Consider the following 21,213-nt stretch of genomic DNA (forward strand, 5'->3'; position numbering starts at 1 on the left):
CGCCACATGGTGCGAAGAGGAAAAAAAAGTAACTTACGTAGCATGATTTTAAATCCATATACCCTATTGCTTGTGAAAATGATGCTTGCATCATTAATCCTGACCAGAATTCAATGAAGCCTCAATATTCCCAACATTGTGGGTGAACTTCCATTATGAAGGAGGAGATTTTTGTGTACATTAAGCAGTTAGAATTTCCAAGGTGTTATTTCCTGTTCATCAATCACTCTTGTAGAAAAATGGCAAGAATGCTGAAAACATGACATAAACAACAGTATACATAAGGTTTACGCTGAGGTTGTAATTCACTAAGTTTCCCCCACCATCCATGGAAAATCTATTCTTTATTTTTATGCAATTATTTAAGAATTTGCTTATTTAGCATAATCTTCATGCAAAATACAGGAACATATTATTCATTTTAATTCTTTTACAGTTATGTTCACATGTCTGCATGTTAAAAGACATTTGCAAGACAAAACATTAAATAAGGTGTCTCACGATTAATAGGGAGTTATTAATATGTTACTCATTTAGGAGATTTTAATTTCCAAAGAAAAAGCTGGGAAGCTGTTTTGGATTTGCAACCTATATGGGATACCAGCTGATTCAAATGGCCAAATCAAATTAACATTTAGCAGTCCACCTGAAATGGACACAGAGAGGCATAGGTGACAGACAAGTTTGGATTACACATCTGCTTACACTCAAATAAGGCATGAGTGGTAAAGAGAGATCTGCTGGTAGCAGTGTTTAATGAAGCTTGGAGAAATGTAGCTGTCTCTCCTTATCACTTAAAGGTAGGGTTTCTAGTCACCATTTTGTCCTGCCCATAGATTTTACTAGTTAGGGCATCAACATTTTATGCGCCAGATATTAAGCCAATAAATTTATTGCATTGCTTTTCTATCTTTTAAAGTAATGCATTCCAGATGTTCACGTAATTAATTAATTGGTTACACCTTTCCATTTGTAGGTTGAGAACTAGACTCTGAGCAACAATTGCTACTGTCTAGTTTTATACTGTGCTTCAAGCCTGAGATTTGATGCTCACAAGGCAGTGAGTGGTCTTGCGATCCTCCAATGTGGAAGTGAGTAATGGATGTAGAACTCTGGTAATGCAATTTCAAAAGAAGTTTCTCAGAATTTTGCCCCTAGATAACAAAGCAAGTATTTTGATTTAAAATGCATAAAAAATATTTTACTCTCCCCCTCAGGGGTTGAAAAATATTATTTAATGAATTTATCTCCATATACTGTACAATCGTTATTTTCAAATACAACAAGCCAGCAAAAAAAGGTATTTCTAAAATGTAGCATGACATATATTTATATATAGATAGATATATAGATATACCATGACTCTACATCTCTCTTTCCCTTACTTTCACATTCTCACTGATCTATTTCTCCGTTCTTACTGACCACTTATTTTTAACGTCTATGTTATGGTGGTGGGAAACATCTGAAAAAATTGGTTCTTTTCCCAAAGATCTGAAAATTTTATTGTAGCTTGCTTTAAAATAACTTGGAAAACTAAAATAATAATCACTTACTATCTCAGGGAATATTTGATCAGGAGACAGGAATCGGTCATTGTGATCTGAAGTGAATTTAAGGAAAGTGGTTTTCCTCTTTCTTCATTAAGAATATGTTCATAAACTCTCAGACTATGATTTGTAGCTAAGATCCTCAGTGCCTCACTTTCTGATCTATATTAAAGAGAACTTTCTTGATTAGTTGGTTTCTGGTCCATTAAGGAAGATAGCAGTACTGAACTGAATTCTGGGGAATGAGCCAGGTCATAGATAGAAATATCAGTGGAGGAGCATTGTAATAAATGGGTATAGGGCTCATCTAAAGTTAAAGTAGTCAATTGAGGAAGGGTCACAGTTTGGCGTGGGTTAATTAACATGATGAATTTACAATGTTTTATTAACAGTATAGATACATTTCCATGAGAGAGAAGGATAAAGAAATAGAAGTCAGTCATCCTTATTTGACCAAAAAGAGTGTAAAACAGAGCATGGAGACAAATCAACTGACAGGTGCATGGACAAGGAAATCACAAAGAGCCTCAATAAAACAACGGTTTGGCCACAACTGGAATATTGTGTTCTTATCTTGGTGTTTGCATTTTTTAGGAAACATTTGGATTCTTTAGAGAGGTTGCAGAAGAGATTTAGCAAAATGATTCCAGAGCTGGGGTCTTTAGTTATGTGGATAGACTAGAGAAGCTGAGGATGTTCTCCTTGGAACGGAGGACGCTTACATGCATTCTGGTAAATCTATTTAAAATTATGGTGGGTACTGTACAGGTATTATAGACAGAATGGAACTAACCCCTCTGAGATCAAAACAAGGGGAAATAGAATGTTAATGATTAGCAATAGAAAAGTGATTAGGAAATAAATTCGCTATGGATATTAAAAGACTGGTGTGAATTACCTATGTACCAGTCAAATTAGATTCTTTGACAAGTAAATCTGCAGATGCTGGAAATCCAAGTAACACACACAAAATGCTGGAGGAACTCAGCAGGCTGAAACTTCTGATCATTTTTTCCAGTCCAGATGAAGTGTCTCGGCCGGATACATCGATTATTTATTCTTTTCCATAGATGCTACCTGGCCTGCTGAGTTCTTCCAGCATTTTCGTGTGTTGTTTGGATTTCCAGCATCTGCAAATTTTCTCGTCTTGTTACAACAAGGCGGAGCATTAACAGTAGAACAGTCATTATGACCGAATTTTACATTTGGCTCCAGAGGATCCAGTCACATTTTCAAAGATGTCTGCTTTGGGTTATGCATGCAGAACACCAAACTAGCATTGAAATTCAGAGCTCTTTTGGCGCAGGTATAACATTAAGAGAATTTCAGAAGTTTTAATTCCAAAGGCGTTCAATTAAATCTCACCTTCCCCTAATCCAATCAGAGTATTAGATTTTAAAAAGAGGATTTAAGCCATTGAAGATTTAGTTGGAGTGATTGACTCTTTCATTCTTCTAGGTTTCACAATGGTGTTGGGTTAAGTGAAGAAAATTAAAACTTTGGACGCAGACCTATGAAAAAATAGAGAAAATTATGTTATTCTAATATTTATTTATAATGCATGCTACTAGAAATAAATTGAGCTTTAATTATACAGAGATAGAACTGTGTGCAGTAGAAAGTAGACAGTTAGCATTTCTCATTTATTATGCAGTGTCCTTTCATAATTTTCCTTTCGAGATTATTCCACTTTGAAGGAGAGGTTCTTATTTGAGCAATATGATTAAGTATTGAGTAAATTAGATTCTATACTGGTGTTGTAAATGTCACTTCATTCTTCAAGAGGGTAGAAAGGCAGAAGAAAGGAAATTACAGGCCAGTTAGTCTGACTCCAGTAGTTGGGAAAATGTTGAAGTCGATTGTTAAGGATGTGTTTTTGGGGTATTTAGAGACACGTGATAAAATAGGCCATATTCAGCACGGTTTCCTTAAGGGAAAATATTGCCTGATAAATCTGTTGGAGTTTATTGAAGAAATACAAACAGGATAGACCAAGGAGAATTGGTTGATCTCGGGTGTTTGGATTTTCAGAAGGCCTTTGACTTGGTGCCACACATGAGACTGCTTAACAAGCCACAAGCCCATGTTATTACAGGGAATATTCTAGCATGGATAAAGCAGTGGCTGACTGGCAGGAGGCAATAAATGGGAATTCATTTCAAGAGGACTAGAATATAAAAGCAAGAATGTAACGTTGAGACTTTATAAAGCACTGGGGAGCCACAACTGGAGGACTGTGAGCAGTTTTGGGTCTCTCATTTTAGCAAGGATGTGCTGAAACAGGAGAGGCTTCAGAGGAGGTTCATGAAAATGATTCCAGGTTTGAATAGCTTGTTATATGAAGAGCATTAGATGACTCTGGACTTGTATTCACTGGAATTTAGAAGAATGAAGGGTGACTTCATTGAAACCTACTGAATAGTGAAAGGCCTTGATAGATTGAACTTGGAGAGGATGTTTCCTATGGTGAGAGAGTTGAAGGCCAGAGGACACAGCCTCAAAATAGAGGGGCATCCTTTTATAACAGAGACGAGAAAGAAATTTTTTTAGCCAGAAAGTGATGAAATTCTGGGATTTTTTTGCCGCAGGCAGCTGTGGAGGCCACGTTTTTATGTATATTTGAGGCAGAGGTTGATAGATTCTTGATTGGTCAGGACATGAAGGGACACAAGGAGAAGGTAGGGATTCGGCTGAGAGGACAAATGAATCAGCCATGATGAAATAGTGGAGCAAACTCAATGGCCAAATCACTTAATTCTGCTCCTATGTCTTATGGTCTTATGAAGAGGGAATTGGAAGAATATTTAAAAGAAGTTTTGAGACAATGGCAGAGGAATATGACTAGTTAGAACTCTCTAATATGGATCCAGTATAACTCTAGCCTTATGTCCCTGCCCTCCTCTATACTATAACCATTCTGTGATTATATCACATTTCTACCATCTATAAGACAAAGTTAAACCAGGAAGGTCTCAGCTTGAAAGATTGACTGTTTATTCATTTCTGTAGATGCTGCCTGACCTGCTGAGTTCCTCTAGCATTTTGTGTGTATTGCTCTGGATATTTTTGGGCCCTTTAAGGTCAACAGTTTGTAGTTGACAAACTGAAAATCAAAAAAAAAATCTTTTTGAGGATGAATCTGTCAAAGTGAATGAGTTTGCTTTTTTCTATATAGGCATTGTTAGATAAATAGATAGATTGATACTTTATTGATTCCAAAGGAAATTGCAGTGTCTCAGTAGCATTACAAGAGCACAGATATACAAATATATAAATATTAGGAGAGAAGTAAGAAAGAATAAAAAATTAGTTTCCTCTAACAGTGTAACAGGCTTTTCTGTAGGGTCCTTTGTTCTACCACAGTCCCGGTGTGTCCAGTTTGACTCCTATAACAGAGCCAGCCTTTCTAGACAGTTTATTGAGCCTGTTGGCATCACCCGTGTTGATGCTATTGCCCCAACACATCACCGCATAGAAGACTGTACTGGCAACAACAGACTGAACATGTGATGGAGAGGCCTGCATGCTCCAAAGGACCCCAGTCCCCTCAGGAAGTAGAGGTAACTCTGGCCCTTCTTGTACACAGCTTCTGTGTTGGTGCTCCACTCAAGTCTGTCATCCAGGTGCATCCCCAGGTACTTGTAGGAAAAAATTGTTGCATATTTTTGAATCTCTTTTGGCTTTCAATGATAAGTACACCATCCCCTTGCATTCTCATTTACTTCATTTTTATGCACCTAGAGAATGAACTAAGCAATTCATGGTTTGACACATATAGTACTTTTTCACATAGCTGCATGACAGAGACTAGAGTTAAGTTGATTAAATATAAACTCCCAATCTATTTACAGAGAGATGCAGATAGATATGATAGATTTTCTATTGTTTTACTTCATCTGTGTGAGGAGTGGCACCCCACACAGACTTCCAATCTGCTCCTTGTAAGGCATGAAAATGCCTGACGCAGGCCTCTCATGGTCTGAGTTGACGTTCCCTCCCTCCCTTCTATTGTGTTAGGATTTTTGGCAATACATGCATTATCAAGACATGATTGTTAAAACACGTGTGTTTTTCTGGCTCAAGGATAGGTCTGGTTACTGCTAAGCTCAATTTAATGGCTATTTAGCTTCACAAGCTAAGGTCAAGCTTTGGGTGAATCATCATGCAATCACTTTGGAGGCTGCAAGCATTTGCTCCCTGTTCTTAATTGTTTATTTTATATTCCATTGTTTATTTTATTTTATCTATTCTTATGTTCCTATGTTAATAGTTACTAAACAGAAGAAAGGAGAGGTTATCTGGACACTGATCTGAGAGGAGTGCATCAAGCCTGAGAGGCTGTAGGCTGAGAATTTGGGGAGTGGGGTTGCGGGAACTGATCCTAGTTGTGGTAGGAATCAGGAATCAGGATGTGGAATGAAGGGAATTGGTAAAAAAAAATCAAAACAATCATAAAGAAACCTTTTTTTTAAAACTTTGATGTGTTTTATCCATCCATAGTGCTTGGCTCTCATTTCTTGTGTGTCCATTTTGTGGTTAGTTAAAAGATCCAGTGTGGACCCACGGCACTTCCATTGTGTGTACTGCCAGCAGATCCTTTAAAGAATATGTTGGTCACTGCTGACAGCCTACTGGCAACAGCCCCGTGAAGTTGACAGCCAGTGTTTGTGGCTCATACACATGGACTTGAGACAGTAATACGCCTTTCATGGCCACACTTTCTTTTTAGTATTACCAGCCACCATCACTTCATTACCTGCCTCCCACTCCACTCCCCAATGTTTGTTGAGACAACATTGTGCCTTCACTGTGCTCCACTGTTATCCCCCCTACCACAGTGTCCTCCCACACTGTCTCTGATAGTACACTGAGTTTGATTTGTAAAGAAATGATAGTTTGTGCACAGATCCTTTACCAGGATGCTGGCTGGGTTAGAGTGTATGAACTGTAAGAAAAAGTTGGATAAACTTGAGATGTTTTCTCTGGAGCGTTAGAGGCTGAGGGGAGTCCTGATAGAAGTTTGCAAACTTATGAGAGGCATAGATAGGGTAGACAATCAGAATTTTTTTATTTTCCCGTTTTCAACTAATTTACATTGGCACTGTTTCTATTTCTACAGACCTTCTGAATATTCCTAGCATTTTCTGTTTTTATTTCTGATTTCCACAATTGCCATCATTTTGTTTTTATCGCTTCACAGCCATGTATTTTCATTAAGAAAGTGAGTACTTAATCATGTCTCGTAATCCAGTGATGCCATTTTTTCCACCTTTGTTTTCTGGAATAATGCAAGACCTACAATATTATGTTCTGTGCTGAACAGATTTGTACAGAGAATTACAAAAGTGGGCACACTGCTGATGTATGACACTTCACTATTCTGTCCCCTGAATCCATTGCAGTATCTGTTCCACTGCTCAGTGCTGCAAAACATTGTTAAAGTGCTTCAATTTATTATAAGTCATAACCCCGAAATTTATTTCATTCTTCATGTACCCTGTTTCCTTTCTGCTTGATTAATCATTCCTTTCTGGATGTTCTGATTTCCAGAAGATTTGCCCAAGTCCCTGCAATTAGTTCATGTATTTCCTTAAGAATCTTCAGATGTCTCTGAGCTGGCCCTTAACAATGCATTATCCGCCTATTGTTTAGGTAAATTCTGGGTGAAATTAAATGAGGAACTGTTCCTCGTGTGCAATATTCAGTTGCCATGTTCTTACCCATCCCACTCTTAGCGGCCCGTAGACCTCCTTCATTAAACACATTTGTTTTCCTCCATCTTCTTTGCCATGCTGTGTTCAGTAATGTCCTTGTTATTTTGATGTCCTTTACACATTGCACACATGTGTTTTGTTATTTGACCTGTTCTAATTCTGTGTCACTTTCCTTGATGGCTCAATTACTTTGCCTTCCTTGTGATGCTTGATAGTGCCTTTCAACCAGACCAGGATCGCTTACTCCTGAAGTGATGTGTGCAATTGCTTGATGAAAGTAAAACAAAGTGGACAAGTCGCAGTGCAAGAGTAATTGAGCATTCCAATTTATATATTGTGTTCAATAAATGAGAAAATGAAACCGTATAATAAAGTTATGAATCTAGCTAGCTTCTCTAAAACATTGAACCTAGTGTCAATTCCACAATTTCTAGTATTAACTTCAGATTCCAGTTTTACTTCAATTAAAGGTGACATTTATAATTTTCTTTACTATAAAACCTGATCTGTTTATTGGCCATTGGTTTTGCTGCTTTGATTTACTATTGCCTTCACAGCCAACTGTTAAGTTATTTTTCTCATAACAGTTGATGCCAAATAACATTCTCTTGAAGGTCAGCAGTTCGGGAAAATCCACTCCATGGGGAGATCAGTGATTTGGATTTAGGTGAACAAGGATACACAAAGATTACAACAATCCTATACAGTAAAGAAGTAATAATAGACAAAAGAAGAATAAGGTTAGAATGTATGGCAGCACTTGTCCCCAGCACATCCTTGGCTGTATTAGTTGTTAATGGAATTGATGCATTTCAATGCGTCTTCGTCTCGATGTACATGCGATAAATAGATCTGAATCTAAGCAGGTGGTAGAATAATACATCCGATTGTGGGTACTATGTTAGAGAAAGGAAATAAAAACTCTGAAAATATGCAGGGGATACTTAGAAGCATCTTTTCATGAATGGGGAAATTCATTTGCAAGGATAGGTTAGAGTAACTGGAATTCTTTTCCTTTGAGTTGACAGGACTGAGAGATGATTTGTCTCCAGATAAAATGTCAAAAGGAAGAAAAGAGTCAGAGAATAACATTTAGTCCTCCAAGTAATGGCTAAATACATAGTATAAATCAAGAAATAATGGATTTTCAAAGTTCAATGTACATTTATTATCAAAGTATGCATACTATATACAGCCTTGAGATTCGTCTCCTTACAACAGTTGCAAAACAAAGAAACCCAATAGAACCCATTAAAAAAAAGGCCCTCAAGCACCCAATGTGCAGAAGAGAACAAATCGTGCAAACAATAGAAGTAAGCAAATAACATCAGAACTGATGAGTCCACAGCCATGAAGCCAGTCACGGCCAATCCAGGAGGTGGGTAAAATGGATAATATATAAATCATGGGTAACCTTAGTCTTCATATTGATTGAGTTAATCAAATTGGAACTGATAGCCAGGAAAATAGAATGTATTTGGAATAGTTTTCTAGAGCAATATGTCATTGAACCAGCCAGGAATTTGGTTCCCTGACGTATTGCTCTAGAAACCTATTCCAATCTATGACTTTATATCTGGTAATAAATAGAGTTAAGTTCTATAAATGGTCACTGAGTAAAAGATCTCTTAGGAGTAGGAAATAACAGCATGTTGAGATTTAAGATTCAGCTTGAGAAGGAGAAACTTGAGTCTAAAACAACTATATCAAGCTTAAGGGAAAATACAAAGGAATGAGGATAGAATTGGTTAAAGTGGACTGTAGATTGGTTATTTGTTAAGAAAGTAGCAGGTTATTGGTTACTTGTTAAGAAAGTAGCAGTAGAAACCTAAAGAGTTGATTTATGAATGCTAGTCAAAATATTGTCCAATGAAAAGGAAGGACTCTTAGAAGTCCTTGACGAAGGGTCTCGGCCTGAAACGTCAACTGCACCTCTTCCTAGAGATGCTGCCTGGCCTGCTGCGTTCACCAGCAACTTTGATGTGTGTTGCTTGAATTTCCAGCATCTGCAGAATTCCTGTTGTTTGGACGCTTAGAAGGTTGGAATGGGAAATTGTGATGTTGCAGAATGAACCATTTATGACCAACCATGTAAATTAAGAAGGGTATTGAGATAAAAGTTAAAAAATATGAAGTGACAGAAGTAAGTGGTAGGCAAAAACGATGTGATAAAATTAGAATCCTGCAAAAGAAAGCCAACAAAAAAAAGGAAGAAAACAACTTTAAACCAAAGGAGAAATATAAAAAATACTTAGAATAAGAGCATTTTTGAGCCCATGAAAAGGAAACAAGCTACCTGATAGAACATGAAGCTAGGGATATAATAATAAGGAGTGAGAAAATAGCAGAGGAATTAAACATATTCCAGATGTGTTTTTACAGTAGAAGAAAAGAACAATGAGCTTCCCGTAAGTATTGAATAATGTTGAGGAGGAATTAAGTACCAACTGTATTAAACTGTATTAGGGAATAGACAGATATGGACTTTGTGCAAACAGATAGCATTAGTTTAGCCTGATACTCTGATTGGCACAGATATACAGTTGAAGTCAGAAGTTTACATACACCTTAGCCAAATACATTTAAACTCAGTTTTTCACAATTCCTGACATTTAATCCTAGAAAACATTCCCTGTCTTAGGTCAGTTAGGATCACTACTTTATTTTAAGAATGTGAAATGTCAGAATAATAGTAGAGAGAATGATTTATTTCAGCTTTTATTTCTTTCATCACTTTCCCAGTGGGTCAGAAGTTTACATACACTTCGTTAGTATTTGGTAGCATTGCCTTTAAATTGTTTAACTTCGGTCAAACGTTTTGGGTGTCCTTCCACAAGCTTCTCACAGTAGGTTGCTGGAATTTTGTTCCATTCCTCCAGACAGAACTGATGTAACTGAGTCAGGTTTGTAGGCCTTCTTGCTCGCACACACTTTTTCAGTTCTGCCCAAAAATTTTCTATGGCATTGAGGTCAGAAAATGATTTCAAGTCTGGTTCATCCTTGGGAGCAATTTCCAAACACCTGAAGGTACCACATTCATCTGTACAAACAATAGTATGCAAGTATAAACACCATGGGACCACGCAGCCATCATACCACTCAGGAAGGAGATGCATTCGGTTTCCTAGAGATGAATGTACTTTGGTGCGAAAAGTGCAAATCAATCCCAGAGCAACAGCAAAGGACCTTGTGAAGATGCTGGAGAAAACAGGTAGACAAGTATCTATATCCACAGTAAAATGAGTCCTATATCGACATAACCTGAAAGGCTGCTCAGCAAGGAAGAAGCCACTGCTCCAAAACCACCATAAAAATGCCAGACTGCAGTTTGCAAGTGCACATGGGGACAAAGATCTTACCTTTTGGAGAAAAGTCCTCTGGTCTGATGAAACAAAAATTGAACTGTTTGGCCATAATTACCATCGTTATGTTTGGAGGAAAAAGGGTGAGGCTTGCAAGCCGAGGAACACCATCCCAACCGTGAAGCATGGGGGTGGCAGCATCATGTTGTGGGGGTGCTTTGCTGCAGGAGGGACTGATGCACTTCACAAAATAGATGGCATCATGAGGAAAGAAAATTATGTGGATATATTGAAGCAACATCTCAAGACATCAGCCAGGAAGTTAAAGCTCAGTTGCAAATGGGTCTTCCGAATGGACAATGACCCCAAGCATACCTCCAAAGTTGTGGCAAAATTGCTTAACGACAACAAAGTCAAGGTATTGGAGTGGACATCACAAAGCCCTGACCTCAATCCGATAGAAAATTTGTGGGCAAAACTGAAAAAGCGTGTGCGACCAAGGAGGCCTACAAACCTGACTCAGTTACACCAGTTCTGTCTGAAGGAATGGAAGCTTGTGGAAGGCTCCCCAAAATGTTTGACCGAAGTTAAATAATTTAAAGGCAACGCTACAAAATACTAACAAAATGTATGTGAACTTCGGACCCACTGGGAAAGTGATGAAAGAAATAAAAGCTGAAATAAATCATTCTCTCTACTATTATTCTGACATTTCACATTCTTAAAATAAAGTAGTGATCCTAACTGACCTAAGACAGGGAATGTTTTCTGGGATTAAATGACAGGAATTGTGAAAAACTGAGTTTAAATGTATTTGGCTAAGGTGTATGTAAACTTCTGGCTTCAACTGTAGATGTTCTAGGTTTCACTAGAGAATTTGGTTTAAGCAAATCAGTGATCTCCTAAACCTGATGACTTGTATACTTGGATTCAAAAAGAAATACTGGACACAATAGTTGTTATCTTCCAAATGTTGTTACATTCTGGAAAGATAACCAAGGACTGGAAATCTGCTATGCTGATACCTTTATTCAAAAAGCATTGCAGGTAATTGCAGCTAACTATAGACTGGTTAACCAAATATCTAATATTATTAGGAAAATGTTAAAATTGTTTATTTGGAAATAATAACAACATTTGGAAAGTCCTAGCAAGAGTCATCATTGGTTTATGAAGGGAAAGGAGCTTCAGAAAATTAATTGGAGTTCTTGACAAATCTATCAGCCAGATTAGATTTAGGGAAACTCACAGATATAATAAATTTGGATTTTCAAAAGGCTTTTGTCAAAATGCCATGCAAAAGGTTACTGAACAAGAACACTTAATGTAGGTAATATATTAGCATGTCAGATGACTAACTAGCCTGCAGGATGCAGTGAGTTGGGATAAGGGGATCATTTTCATGTTGGCAGTGATCAGTACAGGGATGGCAGATGTTTACAATATATAATATTGATTTAAAGGAATGAAGCAAATTTTCCAAATGATACATAATAGGAAGGCTGGCTGTAAAAAGGATGCAAACAGTTTGCAGAGTCTTACTGATTGATAAATGAGCAAGGCAAAAAGTTGCTAAATTGCATATAATATTGAAAAATGTCAAGGTGTTCATTCTGAAGGGAAGAATGATAAAGCAGATAATAATCTAATTAGGCACAGCCTTCAGAAATCTGCAGCATAAAAGTATTGTGGGGTTCTCATATATAAAGCATAGACAGTGAACATGCTGGTATAACAGGTGATTGTATACCTTAATGGAATGTTGGCTTTTCCTTCAAGAGGGTTGGAATATAACAAAAGAGAAAGTCTTACCACAGCCATACAAAACACTTGTGAGACTACATCAAGATTACTAAATACAGTTTTGATTTCATTCTTTAAAGGACAATAAATGTTATTGGTGGCAGTTCAGAAAGGATCCTGTCTGTGGAGGGGCTATCTTATAATGAAAGATAGGAAGATCTATCTTAACAAGATGGATCTGTTATCATTGAGATTTAGAAACATGAGAGGCAATCTGATCATTCTTAGAAAGGTCTATGTCTAGGAGTTTAGTCTCATGAGAAAGTCATACTCATTTCAATGGAGATGAATAGGAATTTAAACAGACAATTAAACATGCAAGGCATTAGATGGATACAAAGTTCAAAGTAAGTTTATTATCAAAGTACATATATGTCATCACATACTCCCCTGAGATGTATTTTCTTGCCGGCATTCACAGTAAATACAAAGAAACACAGTAGAATTAATGAAAACCAACAAAAACAAACAACCGATGTTCAAAAGATGACAAATAGTGCAAAAAGTTAAATAAGCAATAAATATTGAGAACATTAGTTGCAAAGTCCTCGAAAGTGAGCCGTATGTTATGGAACCAGTTCAGTGATGAGGTGAGTGAAGTTATTCCCTTGGGTTCAAGAGCCCACTGGTTGAGGGGAAATAACTGTTCTTGAACCTGGTGGTGTGGGATCTGAGGCTCCTGTACCTCCTTCCTGATGGCAGCACTGAGAAGAGACCATGGTCTAGATGGTGGGGTTCTTGATGACGGAAGCTGCTTTCCTGCGACAGAGCTCCTTGTAGATCTGCCCATTGGTGGGGAGGGCTTTCCCCGTGATGGACTATGCTATATCCACTACTTTTTGTAGGCTTTCCATTCAAGGGTATTGTGTTTCTGTACTAGGCTGTGACACAACCAGTCAGTATACTCTCCATTGCACATCTATAAAAATTTTCAAAGTTTTAGATGATATGCCGAATCTTTGCAAACTTCTAAGAAAGTAGAGGTATTGCCATGCCTTCTTTGTAATGGCACTGTCATGATGGACCCAGGCCAGGTCCTCTGAAATGATAATGCCAAGGAATTTAAAGTTGTTGACCCTCTGATTCCCTCATGAGAACTGACTCATGGACCTCCAGTTTCCCTTTCCTGTGGTAAATAATCAGCTGATGGGTTTTGCTGACATTGAGTGAGAGGTTGTTGTGGCACCTTTCAGCCAGGTTTGCAGTATCCCTCCTAAATGCTGATTCATCACCGACTTTGATCAGCCAATGACAGTGGTGTCATCAGCAAACTTATGGCATTAGAACTGTACTCAGCCTCACAGTCATAAGTATCAAGCAAATAGAACAGGGTTCTAAGCACACAGCCTTGTGGTGCATCTGTGCTGATAGTGATTGTGGAGACGTTGTTGCCAACCTGAACTGATTCAAGTCTGCAAGTGTGGAAATCGAGGATCAGTTGTGCATGGAAGTACTGGGGCCAACATCCTGAAGGTTACTGATTCGTTTTGAAGGGATGATAGTGTTGAGTGCAGAGCTGTAGTCAATGAAGAGCATCTCTGTCCAGATGTTCCAGGATTAAGTGAAGAACCAATGAAATGGCACCCTTTGCTGACCTGTTGTGATGGTAGGCAAATTAGAGCGGACCCAACTCGCACTTTGGGTAGGAATTGTTATGTTTCATCTCCAACCTCTCAAAGCATTTCATCACTGTGGATGTAAGTACTCCCAGACGATAGACATCGAGGCAGGTTACCACATTTTTCTTGCACACCAGTATACTTGAAGCCTGCTTAAGGCGGGTTGGTACTATAGACTGTTGCCTACAGCCCTAATGTGGGCAAATGAGATGAGTGTAGATGGTCAAAATGGCCAGCATTGATATGGTGGGCTGAAGAGCCCATTTCTATACTGTACAACACAATGACTTGCAACGCGCTGTAAGGTTTCACTGCTAATGTAATGGCTTCTTTGTAATGTTCCCTGCTGAGGTAACGGTTTCTCTGTAGCAGCAATGTTTGGGTTATGGCTGGAGATAACAGGATGCATGCTAGCCAATAAGAGATTGTTGCTGTGTCTTGTGAGTCTGGAAAGATGTTTGTTTCGTGGTCTTTTCTTGAGGAGAGATGAAGAGGGAAGACGCGTGTGGAGAAAGCTGGTAGACCACCGGACGGAGTGGACTGGGATCTGAGGGTCCGAAGGTCGGCGACGTTCGGAGGAGACCGATGCGGAAGAATGAATATGTGAGCTCCAACGTGATTTTGACTTGACTTTGGGCCCTTTTTTTTGTTTATTTTCATTACTAACCCTATATTCAGATTAAGATTCATAAAGTTCTATCATTTAATCACATAAGGTGTACTGTCTGATATTTTGCGTTTTGGGTTTGTAACTGGAGGTACATTACACAGCATCCACACAAACGTGACTGCCCAGTTTGGCGGGCCGAAGGCTGATTCCCCTAGGTGAACGTGAACTGGGCGAGCCTGGGTTACAATTGTGGGGGCTCGTCCGGGATTGATTCCGTTGGATGCTGTGTGATTGCCCTGTTTAAATCTGTGCTGTTATGGATGCTGCTGGGGTACAGCAGTGGTGTGCCTCTGTGGGATTGCCAGTAATTAATGCGTGCGTGTTGAAATTGTAGTGCGAAAGTTTGATAAAATGTCGGGCTCAGACCTTGTTTCAGCTCAGACTAGCGCTGACGTAATGGCAATGGGACTGCCAGCGTATATCGGTGCCCCAAGTAAGGCGAGGCCATGGCCTGTCCATACTGTTAGGGAGGAGGAGATGGGAGCCCAGCAGGCTGGGTCACAAGTTGAGTTGCCCGCAGTTGGGGAGGGAGATTTCAGAGACAGGGTTGTATCGTTTCTGAGGAATGAGAGGAAAGAGTGGTTGGATTTGGAAAGTTTAATTAGTCCCCGTTCCCCAGTGAAGAGTGAAGGTTCTGAGTTAGCATCAGCCTTTACCTCCCTGGCGAATAAGTGACCCAGTTCACAGGTAGCAGATCCCTGCCAGAAGCTAAGAATGTTCCCTAGAATAACGCCCTCCCCAGAGGAGGAAGAGGAGTATGAGATGTGGATGGAGCAGACCTCTCAGTTGTTAGGTGAGTGGCAGTGTTCTGATGACAAAAAGCAACAGAGATTGGTTGAAAGTTTGAAGGGGTTGACGGCTGATATAGTAAGAGGTGTGACAGTTAACCAGCCCTCTGACCCCCTTAATGAGTATCAAGACACATTAGAGAGTGTTTTTGGTATGACAGGGAGCCCACTGGAGCTCCTGGGGGGGTTTCAACTCATGCGTCAGGAGAAGGGGGAGAAGCTTTCCGCGTACAATTTTCAGCTAGAGAGACAGCTAAATTGTTTGCGACACCAGGGGTGGGGTCATTCAGCCGGCTGAGGTGGATAAGTTAAGGATGGACCAGATAGCCAAGGGCGCCCAGCCCCAGGACATGATTGCTTGGTGTCTCCGGCAGTCCTGTAAACCGCGACCCCCTACCTCATTTGTTCAGCTGATCAGAAAGGTGCGGGAGGAGGAGAACGCACCGGAGGTACGAGAGGACTCTGTCAGCAGGGTACAGTCCTTGGTAGCAGCCCCTTGTGGTGAGGTGACCGGGGCCAGCCTAACCTGGGAAATGGTAAAGGAGTTGGTGGCAGAGCTGAGAACGGAGATGTCCCGGGTGTTAACAGCAGGTGTGAACCCTCCGTGTGATAGGACTGGTAGAAAGGCCCCCCCCAAGGGGATGGACTACGTAGAGGGCTGCGGGTGGCCGGGGTTCCGCGACAAGAGGGTCGGCTGGTAGCGTGTGCTGTGACTGTGGGGGAGAGGGACACTTCTGGCGGGAATGTGAGCGGCAGGATGCCCCTCAGAGAGTGAGTCCCCGGGTATCTAAGCAGGGAGAGGTGTCGGGAGACCCAGTGAGGGAACGGCCTGGTTTCTCTGGGGGGACACGTTCCCAGCAATATACCAAGGAACTCCTGAAAGCAAAAGACCCTCTTCCTGAAGGCTTAGTGGGACTACGCTCCAGTGTGTCACTACGGATAGAGGGTATTTACGCTAAAGCCATACTCGACACCGGGTTACTGGTCACATTTCTGTACCATTTGTGTTACAACCAATATCTGAAGCATTTACCCTTGACACCATTCAGTGCACTGGAGATTTGAGGTATCAATGCTGGCAATTATCCATACGATGGTTATTTGTCAGTGAAACTGGAGTTCTCGGAGGCCAATGTGGGAGTGTCTGAGGTTCTCGATACAGTGGTGCTGGTTTGTCCGGACCCTGTTGAGAAGGGCGGCATTTCAATTCTGGTGGGGACCAACACCCCTCTTGTGAGGAGGCTCATGGGGGCCTGCAAGGAGAAGGCTGGCGAGAGCTTTCTGGGGACATTGTCTGTGCATCTGGTGTTTCGAGCTGCTTTTGAGGAAGTGCATGGCTGCATTGGGCCGGATACCAAATTTAAACGAGGGAGTGTGTGGTTCACCCCGTCGAAGCCTGTAGTGGTATGGCCCGGAGAAGTAGCAAGAGTGATGGGGACCCCCAATTTTTCTGGAGTGCTTGAAGGTGAAGCCCTCTTAATGGACGCTCCGGAAGACCATGAGGGGGATTCAGAATTTCCGGCTGGGGTACTGGTGAGGGCCGAAATGCAGAAGCCCTCGGTTGTACAGGTGAGCAGGACAGCAGTGATTGTCAGGAGCACTACGAAGAGGGAGGTCATCTTCAAGCGGGGGGTGCACCTGGTGCATTTATTCCTGGTGATGGTAACGTCTAGTGCCCCTGTGAGACATGCCGGGAGAAACTATTGGAAAAAGGGGGAAAAGTTGACCACTGAGTCATTCAACTTTGGGGACTCCCCGGTGCTGCTGGGCTGGAAAAGGAGGCTGGTAGAGAAGATGTTGAAGCTGGAAGATGTCTTTTCCATTGCCGAGTTTGATGTGGGTTGTTCCAAGAGCAGTCGTCACACTATCCGGGTGACCGAGGACACCCTGCTTAGAGAGAGATCGCAGTGATTGGCCCCTGCAGACGTGGAAGAAGTATGGCAGCATTTGTTTAAGTTGAAGGAATCTGGGATCATCACTGAGTCCCGAAGCCCCTATGCGTCCCCAGTAGTAGTGGCCTGGAAGGAGAACGGGAAGGTACACGTGTGTGGACTGTAGGACTCTGAACAGGCGCACCGTCCCTGACCATTACACAGTCCCGAAGGTTGAAGATGCACTGGTCTGTCTGAGTGGTGCAAAGTGGTTTGGTGTGCTGGATTTGAGGAGTGGATATGACTAGATCCCAATGAGTGAGGCCGACAAAGAGAAGACGGCATTTATATGTCCCCTGGGATTCCTCCAGTTCGAAAAGATGCCCCAGGTTATGTCGGGAGCCCCAGTAACCTTCCAGCAGGTCATGGAGAAGATGGTGGGGGATATGAACTTTCTTGAGATGTTGGTGTATTTGGATGACCTCATAGTATTGGGTCCACCTTGGAAGAACACGAAGCGAGGCTACTAAAGGTACTCAGCTGCCTGAAAGCTGAAGGGTTAAAACTTTCCCTTGACAAGTGCCAGTTCTGCAAAACATCTGTTAGCTATGTAGGACATACAATCTCATGGCATGGAGTAGCTTCAGACCCGGCTAAGATAGAAGCGGTGACCACTTTGCCAAGTCCCTAGACTTTAAGTGTGCTGCACTCGTTCCTTGGGTTCTGTGGTTATCGCAGATTCGTGAAGGGCTACGCCAAAGTGAGTCACCCCTTGAATCAGCTTCTGTGTGGTTACCCTTCCTTGGGGAAGAAAGGGAGGGGGAAAAAAGGACAGGAGGGTGGAGAATATCTAAACCCGTTGGAGCCCTTTGGACAGAGGTGGGATGTAAAATATGAGGAGGCTTTTCAGTCGCTGAAGGAATTGCCGACCCAGGCACTGGTGCTGGCTTTTGCAGACCCCCGATTGCTGTATGTACTGCACACCATTAGAGTTTAGGGGGCGTCCTGTATCAGGATCAGGGTACTGGGTTGAGGCCTGTGGTATTTGTCAGCCAGAGTTTGTCGCCCTCCGAGAGAAACTACCCCACACACAAGTTGGAATTCCTGGTGTTGAAATGGGCGGTGGTGGATAAGCTGAGTGACTATCTCTACGGGGCCAAGGTTGAGGTGAGGACGGACAACAACCCCCTAACTTATATCCTGACCTCGGCGAAATTGTATACCACAGTTGTCTGCCTATGACTTCAGCCTGAAGTATTGGCCGGGGAGCCGGAACATTGATGCGGATGCTTTGTTCCGACGGGTGCGTGAGGGACTGGTCAGGGACGAGGAGTGGGAGAGTGTTCCTGCCCCTGGGGTGAAGGCCATGTGTCAGTTTGCCATCACTGTGAAGGCAGAGGAAAAGGAGAGGCAGGTTCAAGCAGTGGATCAATTGGGGGCTTCTGATGACGCCATCCCCCAAATTTACTGTAACCTGACTGCATGAAGACAAATCAGCTGTTGGAATTGAGTTCTGGGGAAGTGGCAGCTGATCAGCGAGATGACCCGGGCATTGGCACTATTTAGTCCGCGGTCAAAAAGGGAGACATGGCTCAGGTGGAGAAGATGAAACACACTTCGGTGCCTCCATTACTGAAAGCATGGCCTCGGTTGGAGTTGAGCAACCAGATCTTATACCGGGTTACGTTACCCCCGGACTGACCTCAGCGTTGCCTTACTCACTCTTCCTTCAGTTAGTCCTGACGAAGGGTCTCGGCCTGAAACGTCGACTGCACCTCTTCCTAGAGATGCTGCCTGGCCTGCTGCATTCACCAGCAACTTTTATGTGTGTTGCTTGAATTTCCAGCACCTGCAGAATTCCTGTTGTTCTCAGCATTCCCGCTGGTTCTGCCTGAGAAGTATTGGAGGATTGCGTTGAAGTCACTTCATGATGATTCTGGACATTTGGGGGTGGAAAAGACCTATGAATTGCTCAGAGACTGGTTTTACTGGCCCCAAATGAAGTCGGAGGTTGAAGAATACCGCAAGTCGTGCATTCGCTGCATATGGCGGAAGACACTGCCTATGCGGGCAGCTCTTTGTCCCACTTGCAGAGTGCAGGGCCTCTGGACCTGGTGCGTGTGGATTTCCTGACCATAGAACCCGATGCCAGCAACACAGTGAATGTCTTAGTCATCACAGACCACTACACCAGAAAGACTCAGGCTTTTCCTACCAAGGACCGGGGGCGACTACGGTGGCAAAAGTGTTATGGGAGAAGTATTTTGTTTATTATGGCCTTCCCAGGCAGATACATAGTGACCAGGGATAGGAATTCGAGAACAGACTCATCCATGAGTTATTGGGCATACTTGGAGTTGAGAAGTTGAGGACGATGCCCTATCACCTGCAGTGTGATCCACAGCTTGAGAGGTTTAATCAGACCTTGCTAGACATACTCAGGACCCTGGAAATCAGCAAGAAGAGCAGGTGGAGTCAACATATTGGGCATCTGGTTCACTGTTACAACTGTACACGAAATGAAGCTACAGGGTACTCGCCATATTATCTGATGTTTGGGCACGAGGCGAGGTTGCCCATTGACCTTTGTTTCGGGACTGATGAGGGTGGCTCACCACCGAAGCCTTATCTGAAGTATGTCTGATATGAGGAGAGAGCTAAAAAGGGCTTATGAATTGGCTGGCGTCGCGGCCACCAAGCAGAATCAAGGAAATAAGAGAAGGTATGATCAGAAGATGAGGTTCTCCTAATCCTTGCCAGGAGACAGAGTCCTCATAAGGAATTTGGTCCTACCTGGAAAGCACAAGTTGGCTGACCGCTGGGCGGCCACACCCTATGTGGTGGCGAGTCGGATGCCAAACCTACCAGTTTTCCAGGTGAAACCAGGGGAGGGGAATGGGCCTGTCAAGATTCTCCATCGGAACCATCTGTTGCCCCTGGGACAAGAGGTGCAGGTTGACCCAGACCCCGACCTGGAGGCTACACCCAGTAAGAGCTCTCTGCGAAAACATGGGGTGACTGCAGGGCCCAAAGCAGGAGATGCTGGGCTGGGGCCCTCTCCTGAGAGGGATATTGATTTAGAGGATGAGGACCTGGATATGTGGTACATGCTGCCTTTCGCTAACTCCCCATTGATTGAGGACGAGACTCCTGGCCCTTCTCCCACTGAGTCAGATGAAGTGAGGGGGTGGGTGCTATCTGTGGGAGCCTGGGTTACAGCAGGACCCTGAAGGAGAGGAAGCGGGGCCTGGACATGGGACAGGGGGCTCTGAGTTGCAGGGGGGCATGAGTGATAGATCGAGGGAGGATTCACCAAGTAGACCCGAAGTATCCCCAGTAGCATCTGATCCTGAAGAGTTAGGTGAAGAGGTACGGAGGTCTCAGAGAATTAGGAAACCACCGGATAGGTTAGCCTATGTAGCGTCTGAGGAGCAGGGCATCACCCCTACAGTTTTGGGGAGCTATTTCACTGCCTTTTGCACCTGGATTGGGCTTGGTGTTTTGCAGAAAGGGTTGGTGAATTATCTCATCATGAGGACATGACTAAATTTGGTGGGGGGAGAGTGTAACGCACTGTAAGGTTTCACTGCTAATGTAATGGCTTCTTTGTAATGTTCCCTGCTGAGGTAACAGTTTCTCTGTAGCAGCAATGTTTGGGTTATGCCTGGAGATAACAGGATGCATGTTCACCAATAAGAGATTGTTGCTGTGTCTTGTGAGTCTGGGAAAATGTTTTTTTTCCCGGTCTTTTGTCGAGGAGAGATGAAGAGGGAAGACGCGTGTGGAGAGAGCTGGTAGACCACCGGACGGAGTGGACCTGGATCTGAGGGGCCGAAGGTTGACAATATTCGGAGGAGACCGATGGTGGAAGAATGACTACGTGAGCTCCAACGTGA

Source organism: Mobula birostris, chromosome 3 (assembly GCF_030028105.1).
Source record: "Mobula birostris isolate sMobBir1 chromosome 3, sMobBir1.hap1, whole genome shotgun sequence".
NCBI lineage: Eukaryota > Metazoa > Chordata > Chondrichthyes > Myliobatiformes > Myliobatidae > Mobula > Mobula birostris.